Source organism: Anthonomus grandis, chromosome 22 (genome assembly GCF_022605725.1).
Source record: "Anthonomus grandis grandis chromosome 22, icAntGran1.3, whole genome shotgun sequence".
NCBI lineage: Eukaryota > Metazoa > Arthropoda > Insecta > Coleoptera > Curculionidae > Anthonomus > Anthonomus grandis.
The window spans coordinates 30,165,979-30,191,163 of NC_065567.1; the positions used below are offsets into that span (position 1 = coordinate 30,165,979).

Sequence of the window (25,185 nt, forward strand, 5' to 3'; positions counted from 1 at the left end):
TACTATTTATGGGAAAAAAACATCAAAACCTTTATAGGTCCAATATTCAAAATTATATAGAAAGTGTATTAATTTTTTGTTGAATTATTGGCGCCCAATATTTTTAAAAATTATGTTACTTTTATTGGAGTAAAAAACCATTTTCTTGCAAAATTTGATTTTTTCTGCTGTCGACTTATTGGCGCCCAACATGTGTAAAAATTAAATTTCTTTTATTAGAGCAAAAAAGCAATTTTGCAATTTTGTTTAATTTTAATTAAATATTCTTTCTTTTAATGCAAAAAAAAATATATTTTTTTATTTCAATAAAACCAATCAATATAACTGATGGATATTCGAAAATACAATCGAAATTTTTTTAGACCAAAAAATGATACAGAATCAACATAAGTTAATGGGTTAAGATGGATTAATGGAATAAAAAAACATCATTTTTACACATGCTGGGCGCCAAAAACACAATAATATTTCTTTTAAATTTTTATTAAATATACGTGTAAAAATTATATAAATTTTATTACAATTAATTTTTTTTCAATAGTATTAAACATATTGAAAAAAATATCCATTAAGGATAAATTATTAAGGATAAATAAATAATATTCTTTATATTTAATTAAAATTTAAAAAAATATATTATCGAATTGTTGGCGCCCAGTATGTGTTAAAAATAAACTGGTCTTATTGGTTTTATTTTTTTTGCATTAAAATAATTTAATTAAAATTTAAAGAATATTAAGGACTTGTTGGCGCCCAACATATGTCAAAATTATGTTTTTTTATTCCATTAATCCATTTTAACCCATTAACTTATTACGATTTTTGTATGATTTCGATTCTATTTTCGAATATCCATCAATTGTATTTGATACTAAAAAAACAACTTTTTAATTTAAACCTTAATCAAGTGCGCCATAGAAAGACAAACATGCACTAAAACGAATTATTCAGCTCTAATAAAAGCCATGTCAATTTCAATTTCAATTGCAACCCTTTTTTCCTAAGTATGGATAAATCTGGATCAATTTGATGGCAAAAATCCATTTCGTTTCTATTTAATTCCATTGTATGAAAATTCTTGTAGTGACGCGCTTATGAAACCGGTAACACGAGATGTGGTAACATTAAAGAAAAAACACAATCATATATTTCTACATCAAGAGCGAGGCGGTAATTACAGATGTTTCCTTTTATTTTTCTTGAATGGCAGGTGTTCCAATTATAATAATTATTATTACGCATAAAATAGTTGAAGGAACGAAATTATTTTCTGTTTTCTAGTTTTGTTGCATTGACATTAGCGAGGGATTTTGTTAAAGATTATTAGTGGTAGAGAAGCAACAGCTCGAGCTTAAGAAAGAAATTGTTGAATTTTTATTTATTATTTGTTGGCGCCCAACATGTGTAAAATTAGTATTAATTTTATTTAAATATAACGTCATTTTTTGCAATTATAAAAAATACTTATTTTTTCACTGTTGACTTGTTGGCGCCCAACATGTGTGACAAGTTTATTATAATATAAAACAAAGAGAATTATTCACACTTTTTTATCCTTAATTCGCAGGGGTAGATCCGATAATACATTCTTAAATAAAATCTGAAGAACTTTTGAAAAATAATATTTTTTTTTCAAAATTAATTTACTGTGTAATTACAACTGGATCGAAGAGGTAAATCCTAAAAAAATTGAAAGTTACTCCAGTAAATAACAAAATTGCTTTAACTGGTTGAAAAAAAATGTTCCAAAAACCTAGACTCTAGAATAACTCTAGACCTTCCATAGTCAAAGGTTCTATCTAAACAGATATATAGCCCCAAGCAATAATAGAGCGAACCAAATGACATATTGTCGGCAATAAGTAATACCTTAACTAACTAAAACGCGAATGCCATGGCGGAATTACGTTTTGCATGTTATCTATAGCGGCCTGACGTTATTATAGAAATAATATTAGCAGTAAGACTACTCTTGGCCAGTCGGCTCATTAGAAATGGAGATATGCGAACCAGTTTTATTTTTTATATTTAAACATAAATGTAGATTTATGCAAAACAAAGGAACATTTATGTTATGGCACAGGCATTGCGTAACAGACGTGTATTAAAAATATTATTTCGCAATTAAAATATAATTATTGCAACTAATAATCCTGTTCAATTCGCTCATAGCAAGTTTTATAGTTATCACTGACGATGTGCGATAAGATTTTCTCAGAATACATATTAGTGTGTCGAATGTTTATTAATATTATTAATTTAAAAAGTTTATAAACAATGAATGTGTCACTGATATGGTAAAATACTTTTGAGTTTTATTAGACGTAAATGGTTTTATTAGGAAATTAATTGTTGTCAAGTGAAACAAAGGTAAATGGGTGTACGAATTAATTTATTGTGGCATACTTTTACGTTGATAAAATAGCAATTAATTTTTTTACTGCAATGTTTTTTTTTAATTTTGTTATAATTAATTCAAAATTATACTAAAAAAGCATAATGTTATTAATATTCTGGGTAATACTTCAAACTGAGACGGAGAAATAGGTCACCAAAATATTGATGGTAGATCTGTATTACATAGAAAAAAAAATTTTTATAATAAAGTAAATTTATTCTTAGTGGTGATTTGGAAGGAAATCAAACAAGAAAAGGTGCAAAAACGAGACGACAATTAAAACGAAGTCCCTGGCAAACACTCGAGTGTTTAATGGGGCGAATTATTATTTGGGACGCAGCAATTTCGGGGTTACCTACTTTACACAAACGGCACTCGAAATATTCGCTTGGCAAACAGTCCTTCGGCCTGTTGGACTTAAGATAGCACGGAAAAGGTTCTGGGACATTTTTCTTACATCGCTATTGTAAACTTAAGGCGTCTTTAGTGGTTTGTGCGATGTATGCTCGGGGGTACTTCAACTGTTTTTGTATAGAGTGGTTTTAACATTGTCAGAAAATTTTTAGTATAATTTTTTTTTAACAAGACGTCACCCTTAAAAATAAGATATTCTCACAGTATACAGTTTATTTCTTTTTTTAACATTATGACCCTCACGAATATCAATGGTTTTAATACGTCCCATAGTCAATAACAATGAAGACTTTTTGGCGCCCAACATGTGTAAAAATTATGTTACTTTTAAAGGAGTTAAAAATATTCGATTAAAATTCTTTACTGTTGACATATTGGCGCCCAACACGTGTTATTTAAAAAAAAAATATTTTTTTGCCACAAGAAAAAGGATAATCAAATAAAATATGGGTTCTTTTTTACTGTTGAGGTACTGGCGCCCAACATGTGTAAAAATTATATTTTAGGAGTGAAAAAACATTTCCTTGCAACAAGAGAAAAATTATTTATATAATAGAAGTTTTTTCTATTAACTTTTTGGCGCCCAACACGTGTTAAATCACATTAATTTTTAATAAAAAATAAAATTGTTCTGCCCAATATACCACCTTTAAACCTAAAATACCTTCACAGAATATAGTCTATTTTCTCCTTTAGCATTATGACCGATTCCCTAACGAAAATCAATGGTTTTAATACGTCCAATAATGTGAAAGACGGACTATTCCCGTATCTGAAAATCCCCCTCACAACTCCATAAATCACATAAACAAACACAATTTCGACAAGAGACCGAAGCTGTTTGCTACGCCAATGGTCCAAATTAAATTTTGTTGCATTCCCTGCATTCGGTGCACTAAATCTAAACTAGAGATGCAACTGACTTAAAGTGACGCCGAGACAAGTTGATAATTTTCCCCGGTCTGTATTGCAAAGATAGAGCCAAGCTCTATCACGCTTTATTAGAGACAAGACCTCCTCCTCATCCTCCTTCTCCTGCTTCTCCTCGTAAACCGTTTGTATTGTTTAGGGGCATTTAAGTCCTCCTCTATTTTCTATTTCTGTAGATAGGAGGAGCAAATCAGCTTCTGCGTTAGCTAGATTTTATGGCATATTTAAGTCATACACTGCGAAAACCCCAAAAAAAATATACTAACTATATTGAAAAAAAAAATTAAGTTATTGGCGCCCAACATGTGTAAAAATTATATTACATTTATTGAAGTGAAACCTATTTTCTTTCAATAAGAAAAAGAATATTTGATTAAAATTGGATTTTTTCGCTATTGGCTTGTTGGCGCCCAATATGTGTAAAAATTGTGTTACTTTTATTAGGGTAAAAATGCTATTTTCTTGCAATAAAAAAAGGAGTTGATTAAAATTAATTTTTTTTTACTGTTGACTTGTTGGCGCCCAACACTTGTTAAAATCATTGTAATTTATTTTTTGGCCATAAAAACTATGGTCATAATTGGGTTTTATGGCATATTTGAGTCACGCATTGCAAAAACCCCAAAAAAGGAAATATTAACTAATTCGAACTTATCTATGGGCACACACTTCCACTGATAACGTATTGACGGGTCCCTACCTTTTATGTATTCCGTGTAAATATTTACTAAATAAATAATCAAATAAGTAATGTATACTGAACGGTTTACAATGACTAATAATAATAAGTAAATTTGGAATGTACATACACTTACATAATAAATGGATTAAATGTCATTAGGAGATGATTTAGATGGAATTTTGCTGTCTAAAAACATTTATAGCCGAATTGGAAAACGTGTAAAAGAGATATGGCGTTCAAAAGCCTATTGCCCCAATAAACCCCTCAATTTCAATCCCCCAATAAAAATAAAACCAAAAAAAAATAAAACCACCACCTAAAGAAGAAAAAAAAATCCCGGGTTTCACCCCCTTTTCAAAATATATATATTTCCATACTTCAATACCCCGTTTTGGCCGAAACTAATTCTCATTTATACATGGTGTCGTAAATAATCGTGACAGCTGGCACATTTTTATTATTTTATTGGGCCAAATTTGCGGCCATAAATTCAGTCAACGGTAGCCCCGGTATTACCCAGAATTCTGGTTTTCGCTCAATAAAGGACGTCCCATTTTTTTTTATTTTATTTTTCGGGAACGCAGCCCGAAAATATATTGGACGGATTTGCCGATCGTTAGATGGATTTAGGACTGATTTAAGGCATTTAAATGGCAATCGGCTTAGCGGCCATAATAAACAAAATTAAGGAAAACTTGAGCGTGGATTGAATATTTGGCTCACAATTCGCTGTAAAACGAACAATTTATACGTTGTTTTACTCAATTTACGTAAAAAGCTTGAATTATATTAAAATTGCTTTTTTCTTGTGTAGTTGGACTTACTGCATTAAAAAAATCATTTGACTAACATGAGGGTACAGATCACAAAAATGGCTAAATATTTTTTTTGTATATAACTTTATTTCGCTTCTCTTTACATTTTGTTTTTCTGGTTTAGTATACTCAGTTACATTGAAAAAGCATCAGTTCATTGGTCATTTTCTTTACCATTAATAATAATGATAAGCAGGGCAAGAAGCCTACAGTGTTAGTCCGTATTGTATTCACCATTAGATACTATAGTTTGCCTGAAAAAAAAGAAAAAGGACTTAAAATGGCTAAAAAATATAAAAAAGTACTCCAAATGCCTGGAATAAGATTTCAAATTTCTAAGATATAAGACAAAAACAATATAAGCCTGAAATATAAATCCAATGTCTAAAAATACACAAATTAGTGGAGAAATGTAGATTTAATATTTTTTTAAGTGTATTTACTAGAGAGACTTTAAAAAAAATTAAGACTACATTAGATGCATGCAAAAAAATAAAATGTAATTCCTATAAAACTTAAGGAAAATTAGGCAAAACGTCTAAAAAAAAAACAGTTTTCATAAAATAAAATTACTCAAATACCTAGATATAAAAAAGATATAAGATATGAAAAAACTAGAAGTTACTTCAAATGCCTGGAAAAAATTTCAAATTAAATTTAATCCTGGGAAAAGATTAACAAAATAAAGTAAAGTGCCTGGAAAAATAAGATTTTTGTTTACAATCCTAAAAAAAATTAAAAAATAGCGTAAAATACTTGTAAAAAAATTAGAAAAAAAAATTAAAAAAGGTGGAAAATTATTTCAAATACCTTGAAACTGCATAAAAAAGCTTAATAATTAAAACCTAAGACTTCAAATTGTTGCTTGGAACTTGGAAAACAAAAATAAATCATTTGAATCTCTGGAAAGTATAAAAGGACGTAAAATAGTGTCCTAAATGGTTTATCCGATATTTTCCACCTTCGATTCGGGGGGTTTAAAATGCCCCATGTGGCACGTTTCGTATATTCCGACCTTGGCTTAAAAATTACTGTCTTTGAGTTATTTTGAGTTTTTTTAAAGTCTCTAGATATTTTTTACCCCTTAAATAAATTTAATAGGGTTTCTACCTGAAAAAAACAAAAAACCGCCCTAGCCCCAATATCACACTTTTGGCGCCCAACAAAAATAATTATTTCCTAATTTTATAAGTATTAACCTCCAAAATGTCACAAAACCTTCTTCAGGAAATACTTACAGACTTGAGATAATCCCGGGAAAAGATTAACAAAATAAAGTAAAATGCTTGGAAAAATTTTTATTTTATTTTTAGTTGTAAAATACTTCCTACTAAAAATAAAAATAAAAAATATTAAAAATGGTGGAAAATTATTTCAAATACCTTGAAACTGTATGAAAAAGCTTAATACTTAAAACCTAAAACTTCAAATGCCTGGAAAACAGAAATAATTCTATTGTATCTCTGGAAAGTAAAAAAGGACGTAAAATGTTTAGAATAAAATAAAATATAAAATTATTTGAAAAACTTGAAACTATATGGAAAAAAAATTACTTTAGGTGCCTGGAAAAAAAACTATTTTAATTCTGGAAAATTTTAAAATATGACGTAAAATGCCTGGAATTAAACTTAAAAAAATCGTTCAAGAGAGAAAAAATCAATTAGAAAACAGATTTCGTTATTCGATTATTTCTTAAATTTTATCCACTATGGAATTTGTAGGAAAAAAAAATTGCTTCAAATACCTGAAAAAAAAGAAAGATTATCTCTATACCCTAAAAAATAAAAAAAAAATATCCAAAATGTCTGAAATAAAATTTTAAAAAAATAATTTAAAATACCTTAAAAAAAATTGAAATTGAAATAAAATACGAAATTATCTTAATTATCTGAAAGTTTAAAAACTGTCTGAAAAAAAAACCAAATGCCTGAAAAAAAAAAATTATTTCTGGAAAACATTAATAATTGACGTAAAACACCTGGAATAAAAAAAATTATTTAAAATAAAATGAGAAATTATTCACTATACCTGAAAAACTTGAAATTTTATAGAAAATGGCTTTGCATTATTTATTTATTTATATTTTACTATATACCACAATTTATATTTTCAGTACAAAATATTCGATTTTTATTTATTTGGTTACTAAGCATTTCTTTTTTTTTATTAGAGTTTAAAAATTAATTTTTTTTTTCAGCTAGTTGATTTAAATAAAATTCCCTTTAAATAAAAAGTTCTTCATTCAACTACTTGAGCTTTATTAGCAATTTGAACATCATTTAAAAATTTGGTAAGTGCAGAAAAATATGTGAATATTTGGTTTCTCTTCATTATTTAGATTCAAAAATCGCAGAAAATTAGAGCAATAATATACTTAGGGTTTCTGGTAAGCATAACTATGTTTCAAAGTAATATTTTAAGGTAATTTAGGGGGTGGTTAGAAAATATAATGCGATGTTAACTGAAAAAATTGCAAAAATCTAAACTAGTTATACTTTAAAATAAAACATTCCAAATAAAATCAACAATTCAAGGCAATTGAGATGCTTTGTTATTTTGATTATTGATTGGTTGAATTTCAACAAAATGATACTTGGCATAGCTGTGAAAAATTAAATAGGCCTTCTATCCCCAATTTCAACCTTTTGGCGCCCAACAAAAAAAATTTTTTTTTATTTTTAGAAGTATTAACCCACAAATTGTCACAAAACCTTCTTTAACATATACTTATAGAACTTGTCTAAAAAATTAATACCTTGGAGGTGCTCAATTATATTCATGTTTGCAACGAACTTTGAGTGTCTAGATATTTTTTGACCCTTAAATCAATTTAATTGACAAAAGAAAAAAAATGCTTTGACCCTTCAGGCCCCAATTTCAGCCTTTTGGCGCCCAACAAGAAAAAAAAATCCTAATATTAACCCACAGAATGCCACATAAATTTAAAAAAAAAACTGATCTGATTGAGTATTTTAGGTGGAAAATTTAAAAATAAATCGTAATTATAATAATTCTCGCCAAAATCAATGAATAGTATTCCGCAGGAGGCGTAATATTCCAATGCTATAATTTAAAAGCTATCCAAACCCAAAATATTATTACAAAAACTCATTATTTAACCCGTTAAAATTATATTTTCTTGTTATTTTATGTTTCAAATGTTTTTTATATAAAACAAAATTACAATTGTAAGGCCTACATTAATTTGTTACGAAAATATTTTAGTATTCGTAGCGCCATTAATAATTAATTTTTCCCTAAAAAATATAACAACATAAATAATACCTTTTTAAAACGAAACAATACTGCAGCAATTTTCGCTGAATAAACAATACGGGAAAACAGCACAATTCGAACCAAAAAAAAAAATCGGTAATTAATATTTTCACTGCGCCATATGCGAACGTCCCATAGTTTTCCCAATCGGCGGGAAATTAATGAAAAATACTCAAATGTCGCATTTAAAACATATTTTTTTGACTTTTAGTTGACACACGCATACATTATTTGTCTATCTTGCGGTTGACAGTTTTTAGTAACGGATTTAACCCGTTTTGACTTCCATAATGAAATTAATATAATAATCAAATTGGTAAAAAATTCTTTTCCCATATGTCAAAAAAAAAAACACGATTATATTCCAATTTCCCGTTAAGCAATAAAAAAAAAAACATTGTATCGAATATTACCGCATCAACATGTACATGCTTAACTGTGAGAAAATGGAAAAGGAGGGATCATATTCAGCCTTGATAATTAAAACAAAATAATGCGGTGTTTTCATAATTAAGTTCATTGTTATACATTGCGGCAGGTATAATGAGAAGTTATTTGATCTACTTAGGAATTAAAAATTATACAATGTGAGCCATCATTATGCCCTGGGGGGTCATTTATTTATTATCATTGCGTTAATATTAAAACTGAAACTATGAGAATACCAAGGTTCGCTGAAGATTCACCGGGTTTGTCATTGTAATAAGCATGAAATAAAAAATGTTCTATTAGAAGACCTATGTCTAGTAGACAAAACATCCTATAACTTGTAGGTAGCACGAGAGAGCCTGAAGACAATAAGACAACACAGGAAGAAACTGCATGTTAAGCCAAGCCCTAAATTGATAAATAACGCTCGCTGACAAGCAGATTATGGGTCATCAAGGCTTCCTTAGGGTGGGTCCATGTCTCAGACTCTCAGGCAGTGTGGAGGCATGTTGCCCTATAGGGGGTACGTTCGGCGGTAGAATAAAAATATGACTAATGTTTCGTGATTTACTTGCGAGAAACTTTAATTAATAGATTTTGTTTTGTTGCCCAGAGGGGCATGTTGCTTTGATATCAAGATTTTGGGATAACAAAAGCAGGATTGTTTTCTTAAAATTGAATTTTTGAGTGTTCTTTTAGGCATAACTTTAATGGGTTTGATTGACTGAATGTTTTATTATATTGTGAATATTAAGCAATTTTTGAGGGTGAATATTTGGAATATTTGATTCTGTACTCATTTGTCAAGTCTTTTTAGGAGCTTAGGAAATTTTCTTTATCACAATTTAATTTTCCCAGCAAGTCTACAGTAATTTAACCCCAAAAAAGTAGAGACATACAACTGGCATACCCTAAAAGAAAATTAAATTTTGATAGTGTCCTAAATAGTTTATCCGACATTTTCCACCCTCGATTCGGGGGGTTCAAAATGCCCCAGGTGGCACGTTTCGTATATTCCGACCTTGGCTTAAAAATTAATGCCTTTGAGTTTCTTTAGTGTCTCTAGATATTTTTTACCCATTAAATAAATTTAATTGGGTTTTTACCTTAAAAAAACAAAAAAACCGCTCTAGCCCGGTATCACACTTTTGGCACCCAACAAAAATAATTATTTCCTAATTTTATAAGTATTAACCCCCAAAATGTCACAAAACCTTCTTTAGCAAATACTTACAGACTTTGCCTAAAAAAATGAATGCTTTTGAGTTACCTGGAGTGTTTAGATCAATTTTTTGGGATTTTTACATTTGTTACGAAGTCTATTTAGATAATTATTGGCCCTTTTAATCAGTTTAATTGACTTTATAGCTAAAAAACCAAAAAAAAATGCCCTGGCTCTTCAGACCCCAATTTCAGCCTTTTGGCGCCCAACAAAAATAATAATTTCTTAATTTTATAAGTATTAACCCCCAAAATGTCACAAAACCTTCTTTAGCAAATACTTACAGACCTTGCCTAAAAAAATGAATGCCTTTGAGTTACCTGGAGTGTTTAGATCAATTTTTTCGGATTTTTACATTTGTTACGAAGTCTATTTAGATAATTATTGGCCCTTTTAATCAGTTTAATTGACTTTATAGCTAAAAAACCAAAAAAAAATGCCCTGGCTCTTCAAACCCATATTTCAGTCTTTTGGCGCCCAACAAAAAAAAAAAATTTCCTAATTTCGTAAGTATTAAGCCACAAAACCTTATTTAACAGATGTGTACATACTTTGCGTTAGTTACTTGGAGTTTTTTCGATCAATTTTTTGGGATACTCATACTGAAAACTATAAAAGATTATTTCAAATATCAAGAAAATATAAAAAGATAAATTAAATATCTAAATAACGTATTCCAAAAACCCAAAATAAAATGGAAAATTAATTGCGATTCCTAAAAAACACACAAATTAGTGGAAAATTTGAAGAAAATTTTGCAATTTTTTTTCAAAATTGTTTTTACTATAGAGACTGTAGGAAAAAAGTTAAGAAATGCATGTAAAAAAAGAAAAATTAAATTTAATCCGTGGAAAATATGAGAAAAATTAGGTACTTATAATGCCTAGAAAAAAAAGTTTTAATGCCTGGAAATCATAAAATAATTACGTAAAATGCCCAAAACAGAATTAAAGAAAACATATTAAAATGCCTGAAAAAGAAATTAAGATTTTAATTAAATTAAAATTTATTTCAAATATCTGGCATCAGATATGGAAAAACTTAAAATAACTTTAAATGCCTGGAAAAACGACAAATTTATTTTAATCCTAAAGAAAGATTTTAAAGAATTAGGTATAATGCTTGGAAAAAAAGAAAAATTAATTTTAATTTCTGGAGATCATTAAAAAAGGTAAAAAGCCTGGAAAACTATAAATTTTTTTTTACCTGGAAAAATTTAAAAAAAGGCGTAAATAATGATAAAATGCCTTGAAAAAATTAAAATTCAAACAACATGGAAAACTTGAGATTGTATGGAAAAACTTTCGATTACAATAAATACCTGAAAAAAAAAATTTATTTGTGAAAAATAAAAAATTACGTAAAATGCTTGAAATAAAATTGTTTAAAAATCATTGAAATGCCAAATAAAACTGAATTCTAATTCCTTAAAAACTTAAAAAAAAAGAAGTTACATTTAAAAATTTTTTTATTAAAATGCGTGTCTCTAGATATTTTTCACCCATTAAACCAATTTAATTAACTTTATGCTTAAAAAACCAAATAAACTACCCTAGTTTTCATGCTCCAATTTCAGCCTTTTGGCGCCCAACAAAAAAGTAATTTCTTAAATTTATAATTATTAACTCACAAAATGTCAAAAAACTTGCCTAAAAAATTCATTTGTTTGAGTTAATTGGAGTTTTTCCGATCAATCTTTTGAGATCTTCGTATTTTTTACAAATCTTTGACTTCTTGAATCAATCTAATTGACTTTAAACCTAAGAAACCAAAAATACCTCCCAGACTCGTCTAGCCCCAATTTAACACTTTTGGCGCCCAACAAAAAAAAACTCTCAATATTATGACTAATATTCCACAAAAACCTTCTTTCACATACGTGTACAGTTGAGCAGTGTATAAAGGAATAATCGCGTCCCCCCTGGTACCAACCAGACCACCATACGATAATAATTTATTATTTTATTTAAGTGCGTGTACCGTCCTTAATTATTGCTAGTGCGTACCGTAAATAAGACAATCTATATATTTTATCGCATATGGAATTTCCTAACATGTTATTTTCTTTACCTTAATATTAAAATGGACGTTTCTTTTTCTCTTGAAGATGAAATGTCTTCCTACCTAGAGGGAGCAAGCGTTTATAGTATAAATAGAGGTTTTCCCAAATAAACCTTGACTAGCAAGGTTATATTTCACGAAATTAAGTATTTTACTATTCCCACTAATAAATCTATATAACACTTTAAATCGAATGAACCCATTAATCCAATCAGCTTTTATTAGATTCCCTTGGCTATAATATAAAGGTTTTCCCATCCCACTAATTCTTTCGAGCTTTATAGCTGTATTTAGGACTGAAAAAACACGTCTGAAACTAATTTATGAAAATCGATGCTAATGATCGAAGCAAATTAGATTAAGTTAAGATATTTATGATTTTCTTGGATTCGTAAAGAAATCTAGTGCTCATAAATCCATATATCATACTTCAAGCAGCATACCCATAAAGCAAGTTCACATCGGTGGGTTGCCGACGCAATTTAAAACAAACACGCGGTCCTTATCTGAATATTGTAAATTTCTATCTACAACAGATTGGCCGGCATTAAATCGGTTGATAAAACGCACAAAGGGAACAGTCTCGCATTAATCATGCTGATGAGAACATTCCATCAAAAGTCACGACACGCGGCCCTGCAAGATCAACATTTTGTTATAGTTGCTAGTCGGCTCACAGTTTTGCATTGATCGATGTGTCTTATCCTGCGAGTTAAGAACGATCATCTTAAGAAGGACGAATTTGATTCATTTATTGATATCCTTTTATTTCTATACTGCTGTCTAGATCTTCTAGTTTCTTCCTTCATAATATGCTATTTTTGTTCAGGAATATTTTTTTTAATATTTACTGCGTTTTGTCGGCTAGTAGATATCCGATATTGGGCGTTTATCTTTAAAAGGCGGCGACCATAACTCGCTGACTCCAAACGGCAAAAATTATTTTATAATTATACTAATTAACAATGGGAATTGAAGGTACAATGACAAATAAATAATAACGGCGACCGGTGGAAATTACGATGGTAGCGCGGAATATTTCATTGCGATAAGAATTATTTTTAATTAAGGAAATATTTTAATGGCTCAAAGAAATCTTGATGGATTGACAGATTGATAAGTTGCCCCTAGGGTTTTATTAGTCCCAACTTATTTATACCAATTAAGCAACACACCGTCCATTCAATCGTAATTATTTTAAAAAGAAATAATAATTTTTTTTAGAGTCGCTGCATAACTTAATTGGATATGATTTACTTTGCTGTTTTTAATTGGAAATGTATATATATATTTTTTTTCGGCGGAAATTTTCAGCCCACGTTGGGCACCAATAACATACACACTAAACATAATTCTTATTAAAAACAAATAGAGTTAAATAAATACTTTTTGTGATATAGTACTATTGCATAACTTAATTGGCTGTGATAGACTTTGCTCTAATAATTAAACAATTTAATTTTTTTTATCAAAAATTGCCAACCCACCGTGAACACCAATAAAGCACTACATTAAGAAATATATTCTCAAGGGTAATGGCCTATGAATTCTATATTAAAAACAAATATAATTAAATAAATAGTTTTGGTTTTAGTATTCTTGCATAACTTAATTGGACATGATTGACTTTTCTGTATAAATTAAAAATTTGTATATTCTTTTATTCTAAATTTTAAACCCACGTTGGGCACCAAAAAAAACACTAGATAAACAAATATATATTTTCATAGGCAATGTTTACAATAATTTAACCGCCTTAAATATTATTAACAAATATAATTAAGTATATGGTAAACTGTCAGGTAGTAATTGAATTTTTTTTTATCGGAAGTTTTTAAACAACACTGAGCACCAATAAAACACTACAAAAGGAAATATAATCCCAATGGCAACGTTTTATGACAATTATATTAAAGAAAAATATAAAAAAAGTAAAATTTTTATTATAGTTTTGTTACCTTACTTATATGCATAAGACAGACTTTGCTGTATCAATTGGAAAATTATAAATTCTTTTGTTTTATTATTTAATTAAATAGATACTTGGTATTATAGTATTCTTGCATAACCTAACTGGATATGATAGACTTTGCTTAAATCATTGGAAAATTATACATATTGTCTTTATTTTTAACTCACGTTGGGCGCCAATAACACATTAATTAAAAAAAATTAAAGGACAACATTTTTTGGTAATTATATGAAAAACATATAATTAAATAATTTTTTTGTCATAGTACTTTTGTTAATAATTTTAACAATAGTTATTAATTAATATTTTGTTAAGGTATTTTTGAATAACTTAATTGGATATTGTAGAATTTGCTGTAGTAAGCTGAAAATTGTATAATTTTTTATTGGAAATTTTCAATTCACGTTAGGCACTTCTAATGATAATATTAATTCTTTAATTTTTTCAGTATAAGGTACATATACAAAAATACAGTTTCAACTGCCTTATTCTTTGACTGCTTGAATAAAAATTAATAAAATAAAGTCACTATAAGTAAGAAATTTTCAATATTTGTTCTTCCAGTCAGAGATTTATAAAATTTTGTTTTATTTTTGCAAAAAATAAATTAACAAATAAACAAACACATAAATCATTAATATATTTCTTTATAAAAGGTATACACACTATAAAAGGCATACTCATTATAAAATAATTAAACTGTTAACCTAGAGCAATTTTCCTTAGCTAAAAAAAATCCAAAATATAATTTTGAATAAAACACTAAATAAATAAATAAGTATAATCTCAATGGCATTGTCTCATGATAATTATATTAAATACAAATATATTTAAATCAATACTATTTGCAGCAATACTCATGCATAACTTAAGTGAATATGATTCACTTTCTTATAATATTTACAATTTTTTATATTCTTTAATAAAAAATGTTCAACAGACTTGGCCCCACGTTGAGCACCCATAAATTACTAAATTAAAAAATATACTCCTAGGCTTAACCAATAATTGAAATTACATTAAAAATAAATATAATTATATAATAACTGTTGACGTACTTTTTTCTAATAGGATTTTTAGCCCCACGTTGGGTGTCCAAAATTCGATTCCTGATCCGTTTTTACGAAAACCGATACGATCTACACAAATCAGAAAATGAAATTATATACTTTCAGAAAATCCAAACAATCCTAGACACCTCTGCTTTGTTAAACTCTAGCCTGGGAGAAATCGGGAGTGACAGCAGTTATTTAAATCACTGTCGTCCGGACGTACGGGAAGATTAAAACGAATCCAAATGAAGTCGCCTTGTAGGTGTTAAATTTATGCGACCACTGAAGCAGTGCCACCATATTTTATAAATATTTATTCGCCTGGTGACGTCGAGAATTAACCGAGACCAAAATGGCGCTGATTGAACTGGTCGGATTTATAGTTGGACAGGTTGCAGGTGCAGTCTATGTTTGTCGTCATAAAATAAGTTCGTCTAATTATTACCGCACGTACGAAGGCAAAACATGCCATATTAATATGGCAAATGGGTTTATGTATACATATAAGTGAAAAGCACTCAAAAAGCGAAATTTCTTCCCACCCTTCATTAATCCGGTTGATTTCTTGACGCGGCGGTCTTAATATCAAATTTCAGATACTTAATACTGCTTTGGTAAGGTAAAAACCAACGGGTAATTTAAAACTTATACCCTGTTCAGAGTTGCTTGAACACAGTTTTTCTATACTAGCTGTGCAACAAGCACAGTAGGCTCATCTTAACATTAAACAGGGCCGCACTTAGTACTAGCATAAATTTCTACTTGAAACGATTATGATTATGTAAGAAAATTAATGTTGCAGAACATTAACTTTAGACGAATTCAAATTATAATTATAATTTTTGCTCTTAAAATTTTGAACTTATTAGGTATTAATTATGCATAACTTTAGTTGATATGAATCACATTATTATTTTTATTAAAAAACGCTTATATTCTTAATTTGATTTATGAACCTGATGTATCTGGCCTTATTTTTTTTAAATAAAACGTACTAGTACGTCCCATACGAGGTCATCTAACCGGAGCATTATTCAAGGCAAGTTACTCTTAAGGCGTAAGGTATATTAGTAGTAATTATTTTGAGTACATCGCCGGTGCAATCTGCATTAAATCGCCCTATTAAAAATGGCATGTTCCGGGTTTTTCTGATTATGTTTTATTACCTAATAAATACAATATCGCCTTGCGCAACAACCGTTTCTTGTGCAGCTTTTTCGGCAGAAATTGCTTTTATTACATCGCAATATTGAAATTTCGATTTTATTATGTGGGTAAATTATAAATGCCAATTATTTTGTAATTGTAAGAGGTTTTTTTACTTAAAGGGCAATTTAATCAGAGCCAGCAGGTGGGTTATTATATAAGATATTATTCACTTTTTTTTATTAATTTTAAGAAAAATCAGAACGAAATATATATAGAGGGATGTTAAGGTAATGCATAACTTTAATGGAGGCGATGTACAGGTTTTTACAATTTTCAATCAGCATGTGACATAAAGCAAAAATTTATGTGGTAGCTTAAAAGCATCTTATTTTATGAACAAAAAATTATAAACAATTTAATTGTTCAAATGCAAATACCTCGAAAAAAAATTTTGCTATTAAAATGTGCAACAAAAAAGATTTTTAGGTATGTACCGATATTTGTAACGGATTTCACGTTACAAGCATTATAATAATAATAATTTATTTATTATAATGGGATTATCATTGAGAACAACTGTTTTACTAAGTACAAATTAATTAAAATAGTAAGACCACCTTAGTACACTATAGCCATTATGCAGTTATTTCTTATTTATTTCATTCAAGGGTTTGTAGCTTAAAATCCGTTGACAGTTTCGGTATGTACCTAATAACCTTTTTTTTTGGAAAAATTTACAAGGAACAATTTTTAATTTTTAAAAATAACAAACGTTAGGACCAACACATTTCGAGTCATTTATTACTTTAAGGATTACATCATAATTTTCTTAATTTATATGAATTAATAAAATACGTAGTGTTATATGAATATTATCAAAAAGAAAAATATTTATGACGTGTAAACCTAAATGAAAAAACAAAGTAAATATTAAGTTTTTTTTTCGAAAACAAGAAGAACGAAAAATTAGATAACTAAATATTTACTCGGGAAACAAAAGGTTCAAAAGAAAAGAGCCGTTTAGGATTTAAGCGCCAATTTATTAAAAGCCGAGCCGACGACGTGGCTATTTATTAACTTAATTTCTTAATAATTCTAAAGCAAACGACTGAGTCGCGGGATGACTGAAATGGTGAGACAACAAAAATTAGTGGGGCTTTAAAAATAACTCGTCGTCTTGTTTTTGCTCTTAAGAATTCCTGAAAAGCTGGAGATTGACGTTGGTGTCTTAGATAAATAGACCCTGAATTATTATGTCTCCACTGCCAAAGACAATCTGGTTTGTGGGAAAAATCAGGAAGTAAGGACAGATAATTTATAAGAGAGTTTTCCGTAAAAACACTTAAGAAAGCTCAGGTTTTTTCGAAGTTAGTGCTGAGAAAATGTATTGAGAAGTCTATTAAGAAATTACAAAAAACAGTGATTAGAGGGACAAGGAGTGGGAAAATATCAGTTCACTCAAAAAGGAGTTGTAATGCATATGCGTTCTATCTGTATGAAGGTGCACAGTAGATTTCCTGATGCTTTATCTTTATTTTTTCAAAAGGTTAGAAGAAGATGGTTTTTTGAATTTTTTTCATATACAGGGTACGTCTATAACAAGTACGATAAAGATAGCATCTAAACCATATGAGCTAGAGCAGAAATTTCAATTAACTAATAATATTTTTACCTATATAGGATGAGTCAATAAAATTAAATAAACAGCTTTTGATATAATAATTTTGCATAACTTAATTTAATATGATTCACTTTGTTTTATTTATTGGAAATTTATATATTTTTTTGGATTTTTTTATCCCACGTTGGGCACCAATATAACACTAGATAAATAAATATAGTCTCAAAGGCAATGTTATATGGTAATTATATAAAAAACATATATAATTAAATAAATACTGTTTGTTATAATATTTTTGCAGAATTTAATTGGATATAATTTACTTTGTTCTATTTATTAAAAATGTATATATAAAAGCACCTGTTATTTATGTCATCCCAATTACTGCTCTAAATCATAAAAATATTAACAGTTTAAGAAGCTGTGTGTCGCCTCCATTTAAGTTATGCATACAAATAATATAACCTTTAAATAGAAAACGTGCTCAGGTTCAAAAATATATTATTTGAGATAATATCCCTAACGCAGAAGGCGCCTTACGTGTGTCTTCAATATTACTCCGAAACCCTTCAAACGAAAATAGATTCTAATAATGGGAGTTTTGTTTTGTTTTAATTAGTACAAGAAGGCTGTCAATCAATCAGCCCCCCTTTTTCAGGAAATAGACGCCATTAAGTCGTGTCGCTTCTTCAAAAAAGTGGAAAATTAGAAAGTAAGGATTTTACTTATAGGAAAAGTGGTTTTACCGCTATTTTGTCTTTTTTTTTTGAATAAGGTTCGTTTGTTTTTATATTAATTATTTTAAGCTGGCTTAAGGCACTCAAGCTAAATTAACTCGTCTATTAATCTGGTATATACAGGGTGCAAGGTCAGCAACCGCTTTTTGGTAAATTCGAAAATTATTGACAAATAAAATATTACGGCCAGTCTTTAGTAGGTCTCATAAACTAACTATGGCACAAATGTCGTAGGTCTAAATTGAATTTGTAGTTAGTGAGAATTTTTTAAATCAACTCTCTAAAAGACAACAAAAATAATAAAGAAATTATTTACCGGTTTAAATTAAAGCTGTCCTCAATATACAAGGCGTTTAAAACATATTTTATGGGAACATTTGTGTAACTCATCCTCTATATGTAGAAATGTTTTATTTTGTGAATTTTTGGCAATTTTGCAACCTTGCTATAGAAATTTTGGCTCTATCTCCTATAATTTTAAAGAATTAAATGATTTCTAAAATTCATATAAAAAACTATAAAGCATGTCTAGTTAAGAAATGAAATATACTTTAATGGAATGTTATTGTTTAATTATATTTTTTTTGTAAATAATTACCATAAAAAGGTGCCTAAAAGGTTATATTTATTGTTCAGCCAAAGTGGGTTAAAAATTTCTGATAAAAAATTTTAAAAATTCCAATTAATATAGCAAAACGAATCATATCCAATAAAGTTATGCAAAACTACTTTAACAAAAAAAAATTATTAAATAGTTTTTAATATAATATGAAATATTGGTTAAGTCTGGAGAGTTGATTTCTTTATCTAGTGGCTTATTGGTGCCCAACATGGGTTGAAAATTTTTTATTTTAATTTTTTATTAATACATGAAAGTAATTCATATTCAATTAAGTTATGCAAAAAAAAATATAATAAACAAAGTTTTTATTTAATCACATATATTTTTACCCTAAATCTTGTAATAAACTTCTAATTTCTTTAACAAAGTATTACGGTAAATAGATGAAAAATCTTTCCCTTTTCTAATTTTTTTTGATGCAATGGTTTTTTTGGTCTAATTCCTGACACTATATTGGCCTTAGCAACTTTTGGTACAGGTGTAATTCTACTTTGTTTTTTGACTTTTTGCAAAGTGTGTTTTTCAAAAAACATGAAATAATTCAATATATTCCTTTTATTTTTTTTATTTTAGATTCTTTTTATTTTTTTTTAACTTTTCAAAAGAAGTTGCTTTAATAAATTCCCTTTATTATATTTAATTGAAGACATGGTTTGACAATTCCATTCTCTGGAATACTCTATGTTGTATATTACAATATTTTTATTTATATTTTTTAAAATTTACTATTAATTGTGGGTATAAGCATGCATACATTTGTTTTTTTAATTTTTACTGAAATAATCGCCTAAAAGACAATATATAACATTTTATTATACATTTTATGTTTATTTAATGAATATTTTAAAAATCATATTGCAAAAAAATACGACGCCATTCATATTTTGTGAATATGTAAAAAACTATTTTTGCATTTTGTCATTAAAAAATAATTTTTTACTTACATTAAACGGTACAAATAAAGACCAATTAAATCAATGTAAAGTCAAAAAAATTAATGTTAAGTAGATCAATGCAAAAAAACCACATAATATGTCTTGTAGTTTTTTATTTATTATTTGTTGCATGAATTATTTACTCACATAGTTTATATAGGAAAATTTAACATGTAAATATACATGTAAATACATTATACAAAATATTAACTATAATTCCGAATATTCTTAAAATTTTACCAAATATATCAATTAAAAATATTATTACTTAAAATATTCTGTAAAATGTACATGATATATTTGTAATTATTACTACCATTTTTATCACTGTACATTTTGACCTCCAGTACTTGTACCCATTAATTATTTTTCATCATATACCTTTCGTTGTTTATGATTGTAATTTCATTCTTTACAAAAATAATTATGTGTATGTATGTATATATGAAGAGTGGAAATTCCAAACGTTCTAAGTGCCATTTTTTTTCAAAATAGAGATATTGCCTTAAAAATGTTCTATGTGCCATTGCCAACAACCCTGAAAACGTTCGGTTCAAGTGCCAGACCCTTTTAAACGTGGTATGTTGCCTACCTAAAGAATGACAATGTTCTAAGTACGCGACCTATAATTTTTCCAAACGGGTGCCATCAGCGAATTTTATTGAAATTAGCCGTCCGTTTAACGGACTCGAGTCACTGCCTTGTATTTATTTTTTTTTGTATATTTTTGTTTATATATATAAAACAGATAAGCATGTGTGTGAACTCAGTAAAACTTCTAAGCATGCAGAACAGTATAAAAATCGCGTTTCTGGTAAATCCTATAAAAATCGAAAGAATAAAAGTGTTCCAGCACTGCCACCTCTTTAAGAAAACGTGAGTATTTTGTCTTAATGCACTTAAGTTTTATATAAAAAATGTCAATAAATTGATTAATTTGTGTTATAAGTTATAACAATGGGGACTCTTTGAAATTTTTAGTCAAAACATTTTCGTAAGTGCCTGCAGTAATAAAAACTTACATATTTTTGTTACTTACTAAAATCATTATCGCAAATTTAATCACTTTTTATTGTTACAGGCAACTTGCAAATGCAAAAATATCTCGCTCGATTTGAAACTCAAATTAGGTTGGAAAATCACAACTTGCAGAACACTTTTTTGCTGCGACTTTTGTCTGTGTCACAAATAAAGCGGAGGCGCCGCTATGGGACCTATGATACCCCGACTAACAGTCGCAGGAAATGTACCATTTGTTATTCTGTTCCTAATAATACAGGTAGCTCCTTCCAAGTGTGCAAGCAAAATTTCCAGGATATTTTTGCAGTATCGCACAGACGTCTACAAAGTCGGTGTCAAGAAGGACTTATCACTTACACAGACAAAAGAAAGGGAAACGCACATCACCAAAAGCATACAAACGAAGATTGGGAGCAAATCAAACACCACGTTAACTCGTTTCCATGCGATGAAAGGCACTATGGTCGCGCTAAAAGTAACAAAGTGTATTTTAGTAGTGATCTTAATATTAGTCGTCTTAGCAGCAAAAATCCAGGAAGCAAAATTACTTACAAATTCTATCGAAAAGTATTTCTGAAATGTTTTCCACATGTTTCATTTTGCCGTCCCAGGACCAATACTTGCAGGGCCTGCTAGGGTTTCACGAGATTCTCAAAATTCGAGATTTCTCGTCTCGTCTTGTCGATTTCGAGACGAGATCGAGAAATTTTTTCGAGATTTCTCGATCTCGAAAGACTGAAGATGCTGCAATAACTCAACAGCCTTTAAAAGGTTAGAAGAATGAAAATTAAAAACTATGTTGGGAAATAAATTTAATTCGTTTTAAACATAAGAAAATTAACAAAGCAATGGTAAAAACTCAAATAATTTTATATTTTTAAAGGAAAAAAACTTCTAAACTAAAACATAAATTTTAAACATTTAAAAATGAACAAAACATAAAATAAAGATTAATAGATATACGAACAGTATAGATAACAAAATTATTGCTTATGCACTCATAAATATATCTTTGTTGCATATCTAAGAATTTAAACATAGTAAAAATTGAGCTGATTCTCCAGTCAGTCGGCTTCGTTCTTGTCTAATTGTCAGTGTTACCCTTGAGAACAGTCTTTCTGCAGGAACTGAAATGGCTTGTATGCCTAAAAAATCACGAGCCATTTTCGATAAATTTGTCAAAAAACACTCTAAAATATCTTGATTGCCCTCAGCTCTCTTAGATAAACAATATTCATCAATTTCTTTTCTCCAGTTCTCTCTGTCGCCATTGCTTTTTTCAAACAAACTTTGCAGATTAAGGTCATCAGTATTGTCATCAATATCATCGGTGAGAGGTTGAGATGCTAAAGGATTATCAATATTAGAACTAAAGTAATACATTTCTTTATACAAGTTTTCGAATTTAGTTATGGCTTCTTGTTCTAAGTTTTTTCCCCAGTTCGTAAAGTTTTTGGTTTAACCAATTGGTTTTTGAATAGTGTTTGCCGATTTTATCCCTTGCTGTTTGAAGAGCTTCTATAACTTTTTCGTCGGTTGTATTCCTACTTGGACAATTATCCAGTCCAAAAGCCCAGGTTTCCAATTTATCTAGAAGCATATTAGCTCCTAAGATGACCATAGGTAATGTGCAGTATTTTTCGCCTTGAAATGGATCAATAATGTTTTAAAAACTTTTAAATTGCCATACAAAATACGCTTCTGCAGGTCTTAGCTATAAAATCTATTAATTATTGTTGTAAAAGACACAACGATAATTAAGATAAGAGTTCGAAATTCACGTGAAAAATAGGGCATTTTTCGGACCTTCAAACTCGGCTGATATGTAAAAATTTTTAAATGTTTAAACCATTTTGGATACATTAAGGATTACTCTTTATATTGGTTGTTTTAATTTTTTGAAATAAAAAAAAAATAATGAAAATTTGAAGAAAATTTGCCTTTTTTTTATTGCCCTGTAGATGCCATTATGGGGTGTTTTAAAAAAAAATAAAACAACCAACATCATCATTTGTCCCTTTTCTTTAAGACCCATTAAAAAAAACATGCTATTCTCTATAATTTAGTAGATCTTGTGTCCAAAAAAAAAGAAGTTGTATCAATATAAGTATTTGGAAAGGTACGCACATAAATGTTTATTTCTGCACTAAACCAAAAAGATCAGGGCAAAATACATTATTATAAATGAAAACATAACCTCTTTATAAAAAATAATCAATTATCAAGCAAGCATATCAATATCAAGCATAATCAATTAAAAGCGTTTTATTGTTTAATAGATTTAAGTGTTCTGTGACTAAAATGGATCTTTTTACCGCGCCTATTAAAATAATAATACCTACATTAATAAAATAATAATTATCAAAGTCATGTCATGTTAATCAATGAATAACAAGTAGCGCAGTATGTAGTCTGTGTATTTAACTAACTAAATTTTAATTTTAAATCCATGGATAAAATATTATTATTAAAAAATAAATGATTCGAAACTCTCGAAATTTCGAGAACCTGGAATCGAGATCGAGAAAAACATCGAGACGAGACGAGAAATCGCCGATGAAAACCTAGCTGCGATTTGCTTGTTTGTAAGATTTCATGTTCCAGTGGATCTGGATTAGTAACTGCTAAACGAGAGCAATTACTTCATCACAGCTAGTATAAGAGAGCCCTTGAATGTATGAATAAGGACTCTTACGATTCATGTTTTCCCAATTGTGACTTTTGTATGATATCTGTGGATCTTCAGCAAGTTTTACTGGTACCAAATTTAATTCATAGTAATATGTACTATAGTAGACAACTGAGTTGTTATAATCTGGGCATCCATGTATCTCATCTAAATAAAGCTTTTATGTGTATGTGGTATGAAACAAAAGCTTGTCATGGAAGCAATGAAGTTGGATCCTGCATTTTACGTCCAGTGAATTCTTATGAAGTTTTTGATAAAAAAAAACTCGTTCTATGGTCAGACAATTGTGCAGGACAACATAAGACCCGCACTCTTATTTTTTTAATGGTGTAAATTGGACATTTTAAAGAGATTGTTCAAAAATTTCTATTAAGCGGACATAGCTTCTTATCGTGTGATCGGGACTTCGCGATTATTGAAAAAAGAAAAAGAGTCTCAAAGTGTTTTACCCCGGTGGATTTACAGAAAGTAGTTGCTTCAGTTAAGGTTACAGGGGAACCATTCACTGTAGTTGACATAGAAAATTCATACTTTTTAGACTTAAAAAGCGCCTGTGATTCCGTACTAAAAGTAAATTTTCCAATATCAAAAACTACTATGATAAAAGTTTCCAAAGATTATCCAGGTATTATTCAGTATAAAACCACATACAGTAACATAGAAACTTGGAAATGTATCAATGTACTAAAAAAAGGTACTAAACCTAAAGATATTGGAAAAGCTTGCATGTCATTAATTTTTAAGCCTAAGAAAAAAGATTTGTCAGCCATGTTGGACTTTTTGCCAGAAACTGCTAAAGGTTATTAATAAAATAAAAATGTTTAATAACTTAGTATGTCATTAATAATTCTTTGGTTAGTTATGTTTTATGTAATAATACATTTTCCATTCAGATGGTTCTAAGTACCATGGTACATAAAACGTTCTTTAAATACAGTTTTTGTAGCACATTTGGAGTAATTTTTTTCTTTTTAATTACATAGGTTAAGAGCGAATATACCCCAATGTTAATAAAGCTTTTAACTTAACATTTGACTTAGACAGTTTTTTCCTTTCCTGAAAAAAATAGCTAAAGGCACTTAGAATGTTTGGAATTTCCACTCTTCTATATGTCTTCACTCTGAGTCATATTTGATACTGCAACTACAAAAATCTCAAATC

The 25,185-nt window shown here is 28.8% G+C and overlaps 1 long non-coding RNA gene across 1 annotated transcript in view; it reads left to right on the forward strand.

Annotated features, from left to right (window-relative positions):
* Positions 1–2,276: 2,276 nt before the first annotated feature.
* LOC126748559 (uncharacterized) overlaps positions 2,277–25,185 on the forward strand; it is a 139,011-nt gene continuing 116,102 nt past the window's right edge. The window contains exon 1 of the long non-coding RNA XR_007664766.1: positions 2,277–2,370. This is a non-coding gene — a long non-coding RNA (uncharacterized LOC126748559). The remainder of the gene's footprint in view (positions 2,371–25,185) is intronic.